General features: G+C 48.4%; 1 long non-coding RNA gene across 1 annotated transcript; it reads right to left on the bottom strand.

Moving 5' to 3' along the window:
• Positions 1-12,932: 12,932 nt before the first annotated feature.
• Positions 12,933-14,689, bottom strand: LOC110342877. The gene is made up of 3 exons (XR_002385052.2): positions 14,523-14,689; positions 13,714-13,878; positions 12,933-13,225 (listed from the first exon to the last, which is right to left on the bottom strand). It is a non-coding gene; the product is annotated as an uncharacterized LOC110342877 (long non-coding RNA).
• Between the last annotated feature and the right edge of the window lie 3,367 nt (positions 14,690-18,056).

Raw genomic sequence — 18,056 nt, 5'->3', positions numbered from 1 at the left:
CTTTCTCCTAAGAACTAGCTGGAGACCATCTGGCCAAAGAAAGCACAATTGGGTCCCCCCCCCCACTTCCTGCAGAAGGCTTTAGGAAATGATGGCCAGTCTGTTTAGATGGGGAAATCAAAAGGAAAGGGACTGGTGGCTTCTGTGACTTCCTGAGGTCACCATAATGGTGGTGGTAAGAAAGAACCACAGAACGAGGCCCCCAAGGGAGAAGTGACAAGGCTGTAGTGCCCACGGCCACCTCCCTTCCTTTTCCAACAGCCTGCAAGGTGCCTGGCAGTGAGCCCAGGCCAGCCGAGACCTCCCTGCTGAAGGCTAAAGGCTTGGTCCCAGACTCAAAGAACAAGCTTGCAGGCTCACAAGCTCAAGCTTGGCAGGCAGTGTGCTGAGTTCCCAGTACATTATCTCATTTAATTTCATTAGTGAGAACAGCCTTTGAAGCCTAGTGACAGAGCTTTGAAATCCTGGAGCACTTTAGCCCGGCTGCTTTTAATTTAAAGGGAGATTGAAAAGGCTGTGATCATAGAAACTCCCTCCAGGGACAACACCTAGCTGGCTGTCTTAGTGGTGAGTGTGGGACAGTGGTGACAGTGGGAGTGGGCAATCCCAGTGACAAGAGGTGCCGCTAAACTGTTTTATACAATCGATGGAACTGTGTGTGTGTGTATGTATGTGCACATCAAGTGTGTCTGGCACACGTGCGCACACACATGCATGACTGTCTGTTTATATTTGTTTACACAAACAGGGTACAGTATCTAGGAGAGAAGAGATTATAGCGAATGAAGCTTGCAGCTGCTGAGCCGCTTCCCGGAAACAGGAAAATGAGGCCTCACATGTCACAGGAGGACAGAGCCAAACCAAAATAAGAGAGAGGCTCCAGCAGGGCAAGCAGCCAGGCTGTGTGACATGGTTCTCTCAGCAGAAGCCCTGGAATCTTACGGAAAATGTGGTCTTCTGTCCAGCCTTGGATGGCCTGGATGGCCCTTCTATCTTTTTCCTGCCGGATGGCGCCAGTCTGTGGAGGAAAGCCTGGATTCACCCCAAACCTTGGGCCCAGTCTAGAGTCAGACTAGAAGGAACCAGAACTTCCAGTACCTAGGTTTGGACTCGGTTTGTTTTCTGTTGGTTTTATTAAGTAAGTTACACTATTGAGATGTGGACCTAAGTCTTACCTGCCTAGTTTTAGGGTGAGTGTCTAGGGTATATGGAGGAGCCAAGAAGGGCCTCTTTGTGCTGGGTATTGGAGCTTGAGGAAGAGAGGGGCCAGGGCATGAGTCTGAGAAGGAGGCCTCTTGCTGCTAGGCTGGGCTGGGAGGCATTAGTCAGGGATTCTGGGAGCTGCTTTTTCATCTAGGCAGAAATACATCATGGTGGACATACCTCCATGGAAGATGCAGCATCCACAGGGCATCCTGGGTAGCTTGTAAGTCACCTGTGACTAGACAATGATTTTCTTGCCTCTCTGTATTGTCGGAGTGATGGTTTGAATGAGGAATGTTACCATAAGCACAAGTATTTGAATACTTGGTCCTGGGCTGATGGCATCATTTGGGGGAAGTTACTGAACTTCAAGGATGCAGAGTCTTGCTGAGGACATACATGACAAAGGGTGAGAGTTTATAGATTGAACCAGCTTCCAGGTCATTCTTTTGTTTATTTTCAAGACAGGGTTTCTCTGGGTAATAGCCCTGGTTGGCCTGGAACTCACCTCCGTAGACCAGGCTGTACTTCAACTCACAGAGATCCACCTGCCTCTGCCCCCCAAGTACTGGGATTAACACCTTTTTTTTCTTGTCTGTGTTTGAAGAGGTATCTCCTAGTTTTCTGCTCCTGTCACTTGGCTGCCATGTTTCCTTGCTGTGAGGAACTGTTATGATCCTGGAACCATACACCAGACAGACGTTTTCATCTGCAAGTTGCTCTGGGGAACTGTATTTTATCCCAGCAACAGAAAAGCGACCAGTGCCATTATTTTTCTCATGACTGACAAACTCCCTGACATGAGAGACTTGAGAGAGGAAGATGTGTTTTGAATTGTGGTTTTATGGGGGTTTCAGTTTGTCAGGGAGTGGAAGGCATAGTGGCCCATCCATCCTTGCTGTTTCAGACTGTGTAGCAGTGAGATTGTGATTGTGGGTGGCAGGAAGCAGAGAGAGCTAGACCAGCACTAGGATGTGGCTATGCCTTCAGAGACCAGCACCCCTGACCCCTACACCAACCAGGCTCAATTCCTAAAGCTTCCCCCAACAGTGCCACCAGAGACCAAGTGTTCAAAAACAAGAACCCATGGAAATATTTCATGTTTAAACCATAAAACATGCGCATCCCTTCCAAAGGAAGTGCCCACCCCCAACCCCCCCACCCCCCACCCCACCCCCGCACTCCCTGGAGGCTGTTCTCCTCAACTCACAGATGACACTTGGTGTGGAGGGAAGGACACTGCTTTGCTTAGGGTCACAGGCAAGTGAGAGGCAGAGCCGGGACAGGACCCCAGTCTCCAGACTGAGGTTTCGGAGTCCTTGGCTTCTCTGCTCTGCCTTCGGTCCACTGTAAGGCTGGTGTAAGACCTGGGAGGGTTCTGGGGAATGTCAGAGGACAGGATGGCTCTAATTGCTTCCCAGCTCCTCTAATTGCCTGCCCTTCTCAGAAGGCCTGGGCTGCTCAGGCTGCCTGCTAGCCTGGAGCCTTTTGCTTTCTCAATCTCTGTTACAGAAATGTGCTTTGAAGAGCCTGCTCACTGTTTGCTTTGAATTTCCCCTGTGGCTCCTCTGCCTCAAATCCTGACAGCTGAACTTGGGAAGAACGAATTCCTCATAGCTCCATCATGTGCTGGGGCTGGGGGATGTCTGCTCTTCTTGGAGGGGTACTGAACACAAAACCAGTGATTTTCAATCTGTGGGTCGCGACCCCTTTGTGATCGAATGACCCTTTCACTGGGGTCGCCTAAGACCATTAGGAAACACAGATAATTTACATTATGATTCATAACAGTAGCAAAATTACAGTTATGAAGCAGCAACGAAAATAATTTTATGATTGGGGATCACGCAACATGAAGAACTGTATTAAAGGGTTGTAGCATTAGGAAGGCTGAGGAGAACTATTGACCTAGACCTTCTCCAGAGGCCTCAGACCTCAGCACCGGGCAGACCATGGCTGAGACAGCATTGTGTGACTGGCTCTGTCTCTCCCTCCTACCCTTCTCTTCCCTGCTCAGATGCACCCTGAAGTCTGTCAGTACTTGCTCTCTGGTTGGGGGAGAGCAGCACAGGGGGTGAAGATGCAAACAATAGGACCCTACAGGGAAAAGGAGAGTGTTTCTGCTCTTCCCCATCCTCAGCCTCCAGACTTTGGGAGTCACAACTGTTTCTCAGTCTGTTTTCCATTGCTATAACTGAGTACCCAAAACTGGGCAATTTATAGCATCAGATGTTTGTTTAGTCATGGTTCTGGAGGCTAGGGAGTCCAGAAGCATAGTACCCATACCTGTCTGCATCTGGTGAAGGCCTTCCTGGTGTGTTGGGGTCATCACATAGAGAGGCAGGGCAAGCATGCCATCTGGAGTCACCTCCTTTTACTCTAAAGTGACAGATACCGTTGTGAGGGACCCATCCTCACACCCTCACGGAATTCTAGTCATCTTCCTAAACTATCTACAAAACCCATCAATACATGAATTTGCAGGGCACACACTCAGACCTTAGCAGTTTCCCCATGATGACCAGCCCTGATGCCTGCCATCCCCACACAGGTTCTTTTGAGAGCTTTGGGGAAGAATCACAGCATTGTTTAACACAGCTTCCTGCAATCCCTCCAGCAGGCGCTTTAAGACATCAGGCTGACTCCTAGCCCTGTGACTGTGTCCCTTCATTTAGCAAAAGGGGCTCTTTATGTGTGACTAAGCTAGGTGTTGAGAGGGTTATCCATGAAGGCTGATGGTGGGATACTCGGCATCCTTATTGGGATTTGGGAGGGCTAAGGTAATAGATGTTGGAGGCAGGGGCTACAGGGATAGGTAAGATCCGGGGAAAGCAGGAAGCTTCTAGTAGGTGGGGAAAGCAAGGGTCACATTCTTCTAGCTTAGTCACTCCTCAAAGGAGCCAGCCCAACTGACTTGATTCCAGTCTCTCACGGTGCACTTTGGGACATCTGATTACCAGGGAGGAAATTGCTGTTATTTTGAGTCACTAAGAACGTGGTCACTTATACAGTGATGATAATAGACAGCTCTGTTTCCTCCTTTTATGGAGACAGGGTATTACACTCTAATCCTGGCTGTCCTTGAACTCACTATGTGGGCCATGCTGGCCTCTAACATGTGGTGATCCTCTTGCCTCTGCACACGCCTCAAACCTGCAGCTGTCCCACAGCCTGATTAATAGCAGCACGGGCAGGTGTCAGAAACTGTATCCACTGATATTGATATTACTCAGCCTCATTTCCACCTTATCTCCTCTTCACTTCACCTCCGTAGCCCGTAACCCCTCACTCCACATCTCACCCACACCCTCTCACGCTATGTCTTCTGCCTCCCCCACCCCCCTCCACGCCACCACACCTCATCAGACCTCTATCTCCAACTCATTTCACTTCACCCCACCTCCATTCCATCTTCAAGATTCTTCTCAACGTCTTCCTTGGGGCCTAGGGCTCCTTTCTCATCTTTGATAATTATTGAGTCTTATCCCCAGGTCCCTAATCACCAGTTGCTCCATCATGTCTCCCAGACTCTGCTCTTGTCCTCAACTGAACACTGGAATCATTTGGGTGCTGTAAGGGGTGCCAAGACTCTGATTGCTTAATTGGTCTGAGGGCCCCTGGGCACCAGGGTGCAGCTAAGGTGAGATCACTCTCAGGGACCTGAGGGGACTTTCCTCATGGCCCTGAGCTGCTGTTCTTAAGGAGGATTGGCTTTCAAGGTCCTCACTTCATCTTTGCTTTTCCTTGTCTATGCTTACCGAGAGGTGCCACGTTGGGCCAGAGCCCTGCCTGGGGCAGGCTCCCTGCTTTGACTCTGCTCACTTCGGCTCATGGCATCTTCTGATCACTCCTGAAGGAAGTCTCCTTCTGGGACGATTAAGACTGAGAGGATGAAGCGTCATCAAGTTTGTGCAGAGGCCAGCAGTGACCCAGGATCTAATCCAAGCCCAGGCCCTATGCAGGAGGCTGCAGCTATGCACAGCGGCACCCCAGTTGGTACAGTTTTCTCTTGCCTCTGGCTACACCCTGCTCATCCAGCTCTGGGGCCTCCCTGATCTCTATCCCATACCCAGAACTCTCTGCACCAGAAGCAAGCACCCTGCCAACAGAACCACCACTCAAAGCTCTTCTGAGTGTATTTCTCTGGCTTCTTTAGCATGGCACCTAGTGGTACCAGCTGGCTGGGAAAGGAAGAAAAGGAGGAAAGGACCGGATACCAAACACAAACTCCAGCTTCCTACCCTGCTACTCCAAAGCGCGAAGCCAGGGGCGCCATCTTTCTTACTGTAAGCCACAGGGGGCCCAGGAAAAAGCAAGAGCTGCAGATGTCACTTGTGTGACCTTGGGTGGGTGCTCCACCTCGCTGAGCCTCCTTTAGAATGGAGATGGTCGTGGTCAGTTGACAAGAGAGGAGTAGTGAGGATTAAATAGGTCATAAGCTGGAGCACCCTGCAAGCAGCAATTGATGAAGAGTGCTAACCACTTCCATCAGCAGCTCCGGCTCTCCCCAACCTGCACACAAAACGCACTCTCAGATGACCACTCCTGCTGACTGCACAGGAGTGATGTAAGGCTCCGGGAGCAGACTCCCAGGAGCCTGTTCCTCACAGTGGACCTCTCCAAGGTGCTCAGAGATGGTGGGAGACAGCAAGAAGGCAGGGTGAGTCTGTAAGGCCTGACCCCAGCAGCCAAAGCCACATGTTCCTTCCATGTGCTCCCTCTCATGTGCTCCCTTCACGTGCTCTCTTCACATGCTCACTTCACGTGCTCCCTTCCACGTGCTCCCTTCATGTGCTCCCTTCAGGTGCTCCCTTACAGGTGCTCCCTCTCACGTGCTCCCTTCACCTGCTCCCTTCAGATGCTCCCTTACAGGTGCTCCCTTACAAGTGCTCCCTCTCACACTATCTCCCAGGAATCTTCTCCTAGGCTCTGTCTTCCATCCAGGCACCAGGAGAGGGCCCAGTGGAGGCAGTATTTGAAAACCACTTTGAACAGTGATTAGCAGCCAGCAAGCACCCGTGACTGCCATGATTTCATCTCTGACCTTCTCCATCCTGCCAATGGAGAAGTCAACAATCAGAAATGTCCACTGGTGTCCCCAGACAGAATACCTGCCTGTGTGACTTGGCACACAGGGAGGAGTGGCGGGAACTTGCTGGGGACGTTGCATCTGGTTTGCAGATGGGAAGATTTGGGTGTGGAGAGGATTAGGGTGGGATGAGAACAGAACAGCATTCCAAGTGTACGGAGCAGAATGGGCACAGAGGAAACATGTTTGGAAAACAAGTGGAGAAGATGGCCTTGAATATGAACCAAGGAGGAGAAATGTGGCTTGGCCATGTTGAGGTGGAGCCAAAAAAGGAGGCCTTAGGATTTTTTTTGTCTTCTTTTCCCCTTCTTGGGTTTTTGTTTTGTTTTTATTTTTTTCTTCCCCCTTCCCCTTTTTGGTTTTTGTTGCTGTTTTATTTTTATTTTTTCTTTCTCCTCTTTTTCGTGTGTGTGTGTGTGTGTGTGTGTGTGTGTGTGTGTTATGTTTCAAACAGCATCTTACTATGATGTAGCCAAGTCTAGTCTTAAACTAATGTCACTCTGCCTCAGTTTTTGAAGTCCTGGAATTATTAGGTGTAAGCCATTTCTCCTCAGTTTAGGATTGGTTTCTGACAAGTGGGAACCACAGAAGGTTCTACTCCTCTGTTGCCACAGTCTGAGCCACTGTGAACCAGCGGGCATGTTCAGACGAATATAATCTCATTACCAATGGCCACACTCAGTCCCACTTTACAAGGCCTGGCAATGACCATGGTTCCAGGCTGGGCCTAAAGCCACGTAGCCCAGAATTAGGTCATATCTTATAGCGGTATTTCTGAGAGCAGTGCCTGCCAGGTAGGAAAGTGGGACTCAGAAGCAGTGACCCCAAGGTCAGGTGGTGCCTGCTTGATGAGAGCAGCTAGAGGGGTCCAGGTGTTCAGCCTGGTTCTGACCTCCACGGAATCTCCACCAACAGCCATGTTCTCCTTCTTGGCTGGCTGTCGAGGAAAGCCAGCCTTGTTTTCTGTCCTTGGCCAACTAGGACAGGTGCCAGCAGGAACTCTGGCACTGCCTGGAGGCCAGCTGGCCCTTAGGGATCAGGAAGCCAGGTTTGCAAGCAGGGATGCAGGGCAGGATCCCCCTCAACCCCAATACCTCCTGGCTATGGGACCTTGTACAGGCGCCTGCCCCATCCATGTTCCGACCTCACCTCTAAGGTGAGCATGAGCTTCCCACTCTGCTGGACTCTGGATTTCTCTGCTTTTAAGGATAATGAATGCCACGTTTGCCTCCCTGGCTCATGCTGAGCTGTGACAAAGAGGAGACAAAGGCAGGTGTCACAGTACCTGGTGCATCTGAGGGGTTCAGCACACTTTTTATTTTGTTTTGCTTTATGTGTTGAAAAAAGGGTCTCATGTAGGCCAGGCTGGCCTCACGTATGTGTATGTAGCTGAGGATGACCTTGAATTTGTGATCTTCCCCTCCTTACCTCCCAAGTGCTGGGATCACAGGAGTACACAACCACACCATGTTTACACTGCTGGGGATGGAACCGCCTTTGCTCATGCTAGGCAGCACTCTGCCCACTGAACCACACCCCCAACCCTCAGCACAACTATTGGTTAACTGAATCACCATGCAAGGACCACCTGAGGTATGGGTTGTGAAAGCCTCCTCCAAGTAGGAAATGCCATGACCTATTCAGCAGCCTGGGGCTTCTATCTCACCATGACAAGGCCAAACCTCAGCATGTCACAGAGTGTTCAGGTGGCTACCAGGACAAGAAAACACAAGTCAGAATCATCAACACTGAAAAGGAAGGAAAAATGCAAAGAATCTGCTGAGGGGATGATTTTCCACATTGAAAAACCTGAACAAATGCTCTGGCCGTGAGTATCCAGGAGCAGCTGCAAGCAGCCTTTACAAGGAGGATGGCTGAAAAGACCAGGAGTCAGACTAGGAAAAATGAGTTCTCTGGGCTGCTGCTCACGATCGTTAATTTCAAAGTGCTATTCAAAGGAGGATCTCCTACTGGAGACCAGAAGCTGAGAGGCACCTAGGAAATTGGCTGAATAGAGTCTTGGGTGTTGCAGGGAAGAATATTTAACCCTTTATTGCAGGGTTGGGGATGAGGGGTAACTAGCTGAATAAAATGGAGTTATATTTGAGTTTCCAGAAAGGAAGAGTCCCTAATGGAAAGATGCTAATGTCTTGATATAAATTAGGAAGCAGAATCTCATTCCAGGGAAGATAGCATTGGGACTGTAAAAGGTATTTGGAAGACAAATTGCTGGAGAGTAGCTGAAGAATGTGGGGAAGAAAGATAATGGGAGAGCAGTGAGGAGCCCTGCCTTCCCCACCGAGTACCAGGCACGCTATGAAGGGACAGTAGAAACAGAACGGGCACACAGAGAACCCTGTGCCTGAGACTGGAGGAATTATTAATAAACATGAGGTAAGTCCTTTCTGCTGGGTGCTGTGGAGCATCTGTTCAGCACCATGTGACCCCTGTTTCTCAAGGGTTCTCTGCCTTCTTTAGGAACCAACTGCTCTGCCTAGCTCTTTCTGCGGTGCAGGTCCCTGACATGGGAAAACTGTTTTCACAACCCGCAACAGGGTGTCTGCAGTGAACGTGGACTAGTTGATTATTTTATTTCCTAAAAATGATTCTAAGTGCTCTTTGACTTCAAGGCCAAGGGGCAGCCAGTTTCCCTTCTTCAGGTACTGGCTGATGGGCGCAGGCTATGGTCCCTGATGAGCTATGGTGCTGGAAACTGAGCAAGTGGGAGGTGCCTTTGCCTATTGAACTTGGACCAGGTTCCTCGGCCTCAGCTCACCTCTGGGTGGTTTTGTGGCAGCCTTCCGATGGCTCCACTCCAACCAGCCTTCTCACACCTGCTGGGTTCCCAGCTGCGAAAGAATAATATTTTCCCCCAAACAATCTGTACAGTGTCAGGCACAGCTCCTGGGGAGTGACCTTGAGGTGGCTTTGCAAGGAGAGATGCATGAAGCATGACATGACCTTATGAACACAGGCAGGCCGCAAGGGGTAGTCATCACAGCCGTGCCTCAGGTAGGAGAGGGCCAGTAGCTGGGGAATGTTCTAGAAGAAAAATGTTCTGGGTGGGCAGGGGGATGGACAGAAAGTAAATGTTACTAGCCAGGAGTCACCTCTTGGAAGAAGCAGCAGCATGGGTGGACTTTGTTACCAGATAGTCCCCTTCTGAAGGGTGTAGCAAAATCCCTGCTTCTCCAGTTTTGCAGATCCACTAAGTGCCTTGTAACCCCCTGAGATGCTCCTAACATTGAGAGGATGATAGGCAGGGGGAATTGGGCCTGGACAGAGTGACATACATGTGACAACTAACCATTCAGAGGCACTGAATAGAGTTCCCAGGCCCTGAAGCTGTCATAGACCCGTAGTTTCTTGGAAACAGAAGGCACCTGTTTCTGCATATCAGCAAAGCCAGACCTTAGAAACTAGCTAGGGACAAGAGTTTACCTCATTAGGCTCTGTGCCCACCTAGGCCCATTAAAAATGTCCTGGGCTGCCCTGTTGCCTGATGGCTTTCCTCCCTCCTAAGTCACCTGTTCTGGTCCCCATGTCTCTCACCTGTACTGATATGCATCAGTCTAGGTTGTGTTGGGGTTCCCATGGGGCCCCTTTGGCCAACAATTCAACTAGATGTAATCCACTCCCAGGACTGGAACCTTCATTTGGTAATGAGAGATTGTCAGCCAGGACTCTATCTCCCCCATTGTTTGGCTATTCCGTTTGGGTCACCTTCATATATGCATACATTTTAAGAAGCTTCTACTATATTAGGTTTCCATATGACCTCTCACATTGCCCTTAGTTTTAACTGTTCCTTTCCCACCTCTTCACTTCTCCCTGTTTGGTCCTCCTATCCTGGTCTTCAGCCCACCTCCCATCCAGAATCCTTATCTGTTCTATTTCCCTTCCCTTAGTGATCTAACCTTCCCCCCTACTCTACACCCAATCGCTGTGGATATGTTGATCTTAGCCCACTTATTGAAGACTTAGCAATTACCAATATTAAACTTAGATGTCACTTTGTATGTCAAAGACTAGTGTGTGTGTGTGTGCACACGTATGCATGCACACGCGAGTGCCTGTGAGTGTATTCACAAGTATGTATGAGCACACTTGAATACAGACCAAAGGAAATGTGTCCTATTCTAATTTTCTGTCTTACTCCCTTGAGACAAGCTCTGTTACTGAACCAGGAGCTGGACTGGCAGGCAGGCAGCCCGGTATTCTTCCTGCCTACTCTTCACAGCGCTGGGGTTAGAGCTGCTTAAAAGGCCATGCCTGACATTTTCACAGGGGTGTTGGGAATCAGAAATGAGACCTTCATGTTTGTGTGACAAGTGCTTGGACCCACTGCACCATCTCCTCAGCCCCTGAGCTCAGTGGGCTTGGTGGGGGGGAGGGACGGAATGGACCAAGGGGTGCGGGACACTTCGGCTCCACCCATGCCAGCCTTGGGACAGACAGCACAAAGCAATGGCAGCTTTTCTTGGTGGGGGACTGATTACGAGGCTGAAAAGGGTGATGGGAAATGTCCTACTTCTTGATTGGAGTGGTTGCTGCACCAGCGTGTCCATTTGTGGAAAGTCACAACCCTGAATTTTGGGATTGTGTGTTTTATTACCTAGAACATGACCTTGAGCAATGAAAAACAGGGAGGCAGGGCTGGGTGCCGTTGTGTTAACTCTTTCTGCCTTGGTTTCCTCAGAATGAGGAGAGCCACAGTCCTCACTTCTTGCATGCTTGTGAGAATTAAAGGTATTAATTCAGTCAAGAACTCAGTGAGCATCATCTGAGACACCCTAGCTGCTCCATACACCGTAGTTTCTAGTAGGATACCAGTGACCTTTAGGATGATTCTTTTGGACACTCAGAACTGGGTGAACAAAGATTCTTCCTTTAGCACATCTGAGACTCAGAGAACAAGGCTTCCAGGAAGACTCCAGGGGAATAAACACACTGGCTCTTCAGGGTAGGCCTGAATCTATAGACCAAGCTTCGCCCCAAGTCAGACTTCTAGGCCCCTGCTGTCTTCTGGCTGCCACTAGGCTCATCTCCACTTGGATGCCACCGTTTTAATGCTCACTCAGTGCTCATATCCCAGGACCTTCTGGGGATGACCCCTTTGGGGACAAGAGAAGGAAGCTCGGAGCCCTCTGCTTCCACTTCAGTCTTTTCTCCTGGGAGCCATGTTGCCCAGGTTGCTGTCCAGAAATGACCTCATGGGGGAGGGCTGCCTCCTCCCTCCTGTAGGTGCTTAGCCTGGCAGATGTGGATGTAGACTAGAGCTTTGGGCAGGGGCTGTAGGCTTCTGGTTCTTCCCAAGAGTGAGTCTGGGGAAGTTTGGGCTAACCCAATCAAACAAAGAATGAACTAGGAGTTATCCATGAGGCCAAGGAAAGGCGAGACATTCAGTGGGGCCTAGAGCCCTCCCCCAGAAAGAGCAAAGAAAGAAATGTCCTAGGGCTTGCTGGGGCTAGAGCCAGCCTCATGATCCCTGAAGGCTTAGCACTTGGGGTTAAAATACACCCATCTCAGGCTGCCAGGAACAACAGCGCAGGACTAAGCAAACTGTTCATGCCAGCGGCACAGCATCAGGGCTTCAACAGAAACTGCTAGGAGGTTCCCAGCAGAACCCTCCCGTTCTCTAAAGCTTTCTGAGAGCCAAAAGCAGCCCGGACAGTCTGCAGGCATGAATGAAGCCTTATATGGACAAATTCCATCTTTACTCCATTTACCTGTCTGTCTATCCGTCCATCCATCCATTCATCCATCCATCCACCCACACATCCATCCACCAATTGAACTATCATCTATTCGTCTACCAATCTATCCACCCACCATCTACCCATCAGCCACCTACGCATCCATTTACCCCTCCACCCCACCCATCCACCCATCCACCACTCACACCTACTGGCCTACCCCATTCATTCATCCACCCACCCATCTGCCCATCCAGCTACCACTCCACCCACTTCCATTCTCATTCACTCACCCATCCGATGTGTTATGCTATATGCCATGGGTGAACACAGAATTCCTGCTCCAGGCACTTCTGCTCTATTTCACTGCCCAGAGTGTCAGTATCCAGGCAGGTACTGGGCACATAACACCAATAACAAGGATGGGATGCTGAGTGCACAGGAGAGGGACATCTGACCACTGTGCCTGGGGGCTCAAGGCAGGCTTCCTGGAGGAGGCAATAGTGAGCTTACCATTTGAAGAATGAAGTAAGCTAGCCAGATATGGTGGGAGTGGTGACAGGCTCCCTGTCAATGGTTGGGAGTTGTCACAGGAAAAGTGTTCATTTGTACAACCCACCCTCCCCTCACCGGTGTGGACCAGTGGTGGGATCTTGTTGGGGGTATTTGAGAGGAAGGTCTGTATGCTGCTGATGGATTGGACTGCTAAGAAGCATGTGTGCCTTCTCGGGCATCTCCTCCCTCTCCCCATTTGGAGGCAGATGATGACAGGAATGGCAGAGTTAGGCACCTCCAGCTCATACTGAGGCCCGGCCACCTGCAGGGTGTGAACACCTGCTTCCTGCCTGCTGTGAGAACAACCAACAAACTGCTGTCTTCAACCAAGGGTTAGGAGTTTATTTGTTCCAACTCTTGGTATTTCCTTAAAAACACACCATGAAGAGGGGAAAGGTTTATCAGAGGGAACCGCAGTGAGCATGCGCCCTAGGGAAAGAGAGGCAGGGAGGGAGCTGCTGGAGCAGGCTGGAAGGTAGGCTGAGGACAGGCTAGATGCCCAGGGATGAGTCTGTGGAGAACGTCGGCACTTTGGTCACAAAGTCAGTGAATGGTAGAGCTGGGCTCACCCCAGGTCTTGCTACGTCTCTGTTGAAAACACGAGTCACAAGTTGCCATGCAGTGTAGAAACTACAGCAGTCTGGTGATAAGGGCTCCTTTGGTGCTTTTCTGGAACTGGCCCCTGCCAAGAATGCTGTTTTTCAATATCCCCAAGCAGGAGCCATAGGCTTCCCCACATAGACGGAGGTTCTGCTTCCCCAAGAAGAATCAAAAGGATATCTTGCTTGATCTGGTCCCATCTTCTTGAGGAGCCTAAAGAAGACTACCCCAGGAGCTGAGGTTGACACATCCACCCCTCCCACCCCCACCCTGTCTCACCACCCTCCCCCACCCCCATGCTTTAGAAGATAACACAACAGCTTGAGCTACCTGCTTCTCCCTGCAGTAACCTGGGCTGAGTAAACAATGGAGCAAAGCTGATTATGGGGCCCAGCTCACCACCTGCCCACCATCAGGACGCTCTGGCCGCACCCCCTGGGCCCCTGGCCTGCACACCAGACAGCCAGATGATATGGGTATATGCAGGGTTTGTCTAAAACCTTCTACTTTCCTACCTCCCCTCCCCAAGAGGTCTGCTCCTATATGTGAAGACAGAATGTTCCAGAATACCTTTGTTCACAACCTTCCTTGATTTGTAGATGTGTCTGGTTCTGCTGCAGAGAATGAGGGCTTGGGGGTAGCCAGAGCTTCTAGTATCCTGGCCTGTGTCCTTCTGTGATGCTGCCTACAGCATTTCCTCTCTCAACATGGTCCATTGTCCACACCAGGCAGCATCTGAAGAGAGGTTTTTATCACTCCATACAAGGGTTTGGAAACAGCAAGTGACATGCAAACTTTAGATTTCCTGTATGGAGGCTGTAAGGCTCAGAAAACCAGGAAGTTTCATGAAAATATAAATTCCTATGTTAGAGAAATTTGTGTCTGTCTATAATCATCTCTCCATCCATCTGTGCATCTATTCATTCATCCACCCACCCATCAATCTAGTCACCCGTCCATTTATTTACCCATCAATCCATCCACCTACTCATTTACCTACTTCCCTTACCAACCCATCCACCCATCCATTCATTCACCTACACATCTATCTCTCCATCTGTGAAAATCCACCCAGCCCCTCCGGTGCTCAATCATATATGTATTCATTTGTTCACCCATCTATCCATCAATCTATCTATCCGTCCTCCCACTCAACCATCTTGTCCACCCATCCACCAATCCACCTACCCAGCCATTCATTTATCATGTATCCATCAATTACTCCACGTGCTTACCCACTTATGCAGTCCTCCACTTACCCACCCATCCATCCCCCATCCATCTGTGCATTCATTCACCTACACACTCACACACACACACACACACACACACACACACACACACAAGGTACCATAGATTCCTCTGTTACACTCTCTTACCTTTTGGCCTAGGTAACTCCACTGACCATTCTCAGCTTTCTTAACATCATGAAAGAGAAGGCACCTGAGTTCTGCACAGACTGGGATTCAGGCTCCTTGTCTGTCAGCTCCCAGCAATGAGCCAATGTCAGTTTTCTTAACTAGAAAATAGAACCAGTGCTTTCTAGCTCCAGATAACCCTGGGGACTTAAGGAAGCAGAGAGCACCAGGCCTGAGATACATTTAGAATACATCAGGGCGTCTGTACCTCAGTGGGCTAGAATTAGAACTCTGTGCTTGGGGTGTATGGGAAGTCCCTGTTGCTGCCTCACCCAGAAGAGTTCAGGGCCAGTAGCCAAGGACAACTCTCTGCTCCTCTTGCAGAAAGCCTGACCCTGGCTCTCCCTGGGCTGTGACCTAATTTTGGTCTGGCCAGATCTGGCATCTTCCTTTTCCCCTTATTGTCTCAGAGACCTCAAGTGTGTTTGGCCCTGGGCCATTTCTGCAGAAATAGCAGATGTAGCCTGCAGGCCACATTGTCACCTGACCACTACATTGTGTCACGCTTTCTCCTCTCAGAGTGTGCACAGACTATTGGGTGAGGAGTGTCAGGCAGGAAGGAAGAGCACAGGGCAAGGCCACACTTGCTTGGCTACATGAGGGGCTTGCCTGTGGGTCACACCTGCCCTCTGAGCACACACTGGAAGAGGCCAGAGCTAAGTTGACGTCCTAATTCTACCACTTTCTCCAGACTCTGAGTCCAGTTCTTTTAGGGGACAGGACTGATGATCATAACTGTTGGACTGTTCATAAAAGAAGCTAAGATTGGAGCACCCGACACAGCGGGGGAGCACACCAGACACATATCTATACTTGGGTCCATGAGGCCGAGGCCTTGAGCATGAAGCCACTCTTGGTGCCTCCGCTTCCTCATTTGGGCGATTTGTGATGTTTCCATGACTCACATATAAAGTATGAGGATCCATTTAGGCGCTGGTGGTGCTCAAGTTTTGTGTTATTTCACCACAGAGAGGGACTCAACCCAGGCCTTGTACATGCTGGGCAGGCCTTCCACCACCGAGCTGCAGGGTGGTGTGGGGTTTTGAGACAGTGTCTCCCTGTGTAGCCTCGATTGGTTTGAAATCGCCATCCTCTCGTCTCAGCCTCTCCAGTTTTCAGATTATAACCTGAACCACTCCTGCAAGAGTTTTACATTGTATTTACCCTCTGAAAATTAAGATATATTTTATGTACCATGAAATTCACAATTATATATATGTATATATATAAATTGCAAATTGTACGAAGCTTTAAAGCACACTGAGAACAGCCTTGTACAATTATATGTGTTATATATATAAATGTATATGCACCTATGTAAATATATGTACAAAGTATACAGTCTACATTATATACATATACAAGCCTGTTACACATACAGATTATGTTTTTTATGTATATACACATTGTATATGTATTATGTTTATATAGGTATTTGGTTTACATGTTGACATATATATTACATATGTATAAACTGATTTTATACAGGTATATGTATAAACTGATTTTATACAGGTATATATTATATTTGCATGTATGTGTATATTAATATCCATTCATACTGGTTAATATATGTATATATTGTGTATGTATATACACACATATGTATATATTATGTATGTATATACATGCATATAATGCATATTGTATGCCTATATTATATGTATATCAATGATGGACATGCATATGTCCTATATATAATATATGTATATAAAGACTATATATATATGCATTGAATGTGTGTATCATGCATGTGCATGTGTATGTAAAACAGATGGCTATAGCAAGACTCCCTCCACACTGCCAGCACACTTCAGGGCTCATGGTCGGCTGCCAGCTGCTGCTCCTTACAGCACCCCAACACCTCAGGTCTAAGAACCAGGTATCTCTAACTCAGGAAAAGATCCTAATTCAGAAGCAGAAGTGTGGTTTCCACTGAGTGCATGTGACTTTCATGCTGGGAATCCTGTAAGTTGAACCCTTGCAATGAGACCATCTGTAGTCGCTGTCTGTGTGGCCCACACTAGTGAAAACAGGCTGTCTTCAGCACTTTGGACAGTCTCAGAGCACATCCTCCATCCCCTTTTCAACTTCTGCTGCCTGTTTTCTAAGAAGCAGCAACTACTCTGACACCTATTGTGATACTTGTTTGTACTCTAACAAATAAAGCTTGTCTGAAGACCAGAGGATAGAGCTAGCCACTAGTTAATCGTGGATATCTGGAAGTCTGTATAGACAGACAGGAAGTGATATGGCTGGGTGGAGAGAGGAATGCAAGGCAGAAGGAGACATGAGCTTGGTCTCTTTTTGCGGATTTTGAAGTGGTAACAGCTCTAGTGGCTGGCTATTCTGCTTCTCTGATCTTTCAGATTTCACCCCTACTATTTGATTCTGGGTTTTTATTATCAAGACCAATTAGAATTCATGCCTCATCCAGTGACCAATGCAGGGCATGAATTCACAGGCTGGAACTGCGTGTGGGGCTTCCGCCAGATTCACCCCCTCACTGGCTAGGTTCTCTCTTTTTCCCCCAGCCTCTGAAGCAAGTTTGGAATTCTTTTGTTGCAATCTCTCTGCAGCAGCTCCCACCACGTGTGCTTCTTCCACACATGCTCCTGTGTGTGCTTTTCAGATAGCTAGATCCCTCTACCCTGTGGGTTGTGGGCTTCCCCTGAACCCCCTCTTCAGGCTGCTGCCAAACTAGGTAGCTGCCACAACTACTGTTATACACAGAAGCAGTCAGTTTCACATTTCACCGTCATCTGAATTTTCATCATCAGCAGATTTGGTAAGACAACTGGGAATTCTTAACGGGAGGAATTAGTTAAACAAGTTTTCCCCCACATTAAGAAATGGTAAACACTATCATGATGGAGAGAGTTATGCGTTTGTATGATTATGCAAGGCATGATTTAAAACTGGAACAACTAAGTAAAGGGAAAATCAACTTAACTGAGATTGATACAATGCTAATTATCATTTTGATAATCCTTATTGTTGGTTTGATAATTCTTTTAAAAAGTTGGTTGATATGAGTGCCAAGATACAGGCTTTAGAAAAACTTATTAAAACAGATCATAGAGATATTCAGACCCAGACAGAGTGATTTAAAGGAGAACCAATTTCAGTGTTGCATTATAAGGTTAGAGAGAAACAGCCTAAGGTTTTCAAATAACCAACTTTAATTTACCCAGTCACCTTACAGGAACAACTTCAAAATGATAGATATGCCCAAGGTTTGCAAGAGCTGAATAGACTCCTGTGGAAATGCTAGATTTAAAGAGATTCAAGGAAGCAATAGTCTCATACGGCATGCATTTACCTTTTGTGAAGATGTTAAAATACTGGTCAAATTGTAATAGAATTATCCCACCAAGTGGAGAGACTTGGTTAAAGCTGTCTTGGTCCTCAATTATAATGGATGACATGGTGGAAAAGGTGAGGCTAAAACTATTGAATAATGAAGTACGGCTACAATTATGGAAATCTCCCAAA

This window comes from Mesocricetus auratus, unplaced genomic scaffold, assembly GCF_017639785.1.
Source record: "Mesocricetus auratus isolate SY011 unplaced genomic scaffold, BCM_Maur_2.0 Super-Scaffold_100004, whole genome shotgun sequence".
In the NCBI taxonomy this organism is placed as follows: Eukaryota; Metazoa; Chordata; class Mammalia; order Rodentia; family Cricetidae; genus Mesocricetus; species Mesocricetus auratus.
This window is presented reverse-complemented; position numbering and strand designations above follow the sequence as displayed.